The sequence below is a fragment of the Danio rerio genome, chromosome 18 (assembly GCF_052040795.2).
Source record: "Danio rerio strain M-AB ecotype USA chromosome 18, GRCz13ab, whole genome shotgun sequence".
Classification (NCBI taxonomy): Eukaryota; Metazoa; Chordata; class Actinopteri; order Cypriniformes; family Danionidae; genus Danio; species Danio rerio.
In genome coordinates this window covers 1906083-1908362 of record NC_141038.1, presented here as the reverse complement: position 1 = coordinate 1908362, position 2280 = coordinate 1906083, and the positions used below count along the sequence as shown (strand labels likewise).

General features: G+C 34.3%; 1 long non-coding RNA gene across 1 annotated transcript; it reads left to right on the top strand.

Moving 5' to 3' along the window:
• Positions 1-245: 245 nt before the first annotated feature.
• LOC147832707 (uncharacterized) lies at positions 246-1675 on the top strand. The gene is made up of 2 exons (XR_015514641.1): positions 246-813; positions 1236-1675. It is a non-coding gene; the product is annotated as an uncharacterized LOC147832707 (long non-coding RNA).
• Positions 1676-2280: the final 605 nt, after the last annotated feature.

The following is a 2280-nucleotide window of genomic DNA, read 5'->3' as shown; positions in this document are numbered from 1 at the left end:
TCAAGGCACAATTTAAAATACTCTGAAATGCGGATACTGTAGTTTACACGATATGTATGCTAATTGAATTTGATTTGGCTTTTGTTAGGGTAGTTTGTATGATCTAGTGGACAAACCAGTCTGGAGGTTTTCATCTTGGCGCTGAATCAAATATGTGCCGACTGAACAATAGTTTCCATCGTTTCAGTATTTGGCTTGCACAATCACCAGGGTATATAAGGATGAGGTGCTGCTACGAGCAGGTTAACACCTCGTGGTGAAATCTCATCCTTACAAACCCTAAGAAACTTTCCAACTATCACAGAGCAGTACTGACTAGAAATGGCAAGACCAGCAACAGAAGTTGAAATCCCTGCAGCAGTGGAAGGTGAAGTGGTCAGAGACATGTATGGAGAAAATGACCCAAGGACAAAAGCCCACAGAGACATGCAGCTCAACAACAACCCAAATGTTCTTTTCAGAATTTATCGTGAAGGTTTACTGCATATCCTGCTCTTTAGACCCACGGCTAACATCTTTTGGAGAAGACTACTTCAAGAGGAATATCAAGACATCACCTTCCAACACACTGTTGAAGAGCCCATTGGGCATACGATGAATCTCTCTGGTAATAGGGAGGAATTAGAAAGATTCTGTGACAACTTTAGGAACAATCTGCAGCGTGCTAATAATGCTGAAAATGAAATGGTAGGGAACAATCTGGAGGATGCCAATCTGGAGAATGCTAATAATAATAACCATGATAATGAAATTGAAGAACTGCAACAAAGGATACGGGAACTTGAATTAGAAAACACACAACTTCGACAACAGGTACAGCAAAACATTTATTACAATCACTTTCTTTCAAACCCCCATATCTTGTGTATTAAAGTGGTTCAAAATGTCATTATCAAATCATTGGCATATCTGTTTTCCTGTTTGTTTATTTTAAGGCAGATTTAAATCCGTTTTATAAGGGGTTTAAGGGGTCCATTAGCCATTAGAGTTAATACACCTGACCTAATTAAAATAATGTCAGTGACATTCACAGAGAACATTACTCTTGTTGTAAATCTGTAACATGAGTCAAAAGCTCTCTGTATGACTATGCTGATTGTGTGCATGTTTTTTTCATCATCTAAAAATATCTGTCCTGTTTTTCCAACAACTGATTTATTGTTTTTCTAAAATGAAAACACATGTGCAATGACTATACAGTAACATCACATCTTTATTTTTCCCTTTTTGCACAGAGAGATGAAAACCTACAAAGACCTCCTGATGATTCCGAGTGATCCATCCTAGTGATTCTGTGAAACTGTCGGGAATTATACTGCATTAAGTTTAATCATCAGTCCTCTTATTGTTGAGAATTAATAAAGAACAGTTAACTAAACAGCCATGAATGTACAAAATCAAGCTGATTTATTGAATGTTAACATTATAATATAACATCTCTCTCTCTCTCTCTCTCTCTCTCTCTCTCTCTCTCTCTCTCTCTCTCTCTGTCTCTCTCTCTCAGTTTGGGAACTTTAATTTGTGGTTTTTTGTCAGTGATTAAACTTTCTTTTGGGTTAAGCAAAAAATCAATAAGCAATTTATGCCACTAGAAAAGTACAAGTTGATTTTTATGTGTAACATTTGATTGTATAATATTTTTAAAAATTGTATTAAAGCCTTGTTGGAAATTCAATTCTCCCTCTCTCTCTCTCTACACACACACAGCTGTCACACTTTTTATTACTCCATTTTAAACAATAAATGTATGTTTTCTGACACGATTATGAAGCAACAGTGAAGCAAAATACTTGTGAAAAAAATGTTTTAATCTAACTGTGTAAGAGAATCATCTCTTACTCTCTTAGTACACATACACCATATTTCTACACATATATAAGTTGATCTTGTTTGAATTTTTTTTCAGAAAAATATTGATGTTGTTTAATACAAATATGTATACATTTGTATTGTTTTTGTGAAAAAAATAAAATAATTAATTCCAATGCGCTTACTGCGAAAATGGTCAAGTAGTAGGATATGGCTAGTGTGTTCCTGGTCAAATCGTGCGGATTAGAACTCATCATAAAAAGTTAAATCAGTGGAAACTAATGTATAAATAACCATATTCACGTTTTAAAGCCGACATGGCAGACTGTTGTATGTCAACATGACTGTAATTGTTCTAATAATAATAATAATAATAATAATAATAATAATAATAATAATGATGATGATGATAGTAACTAGATAGTTTGGACAGTGGCTTAAGTTAGGCTTCTGAAAAAAAAGTACTTATTT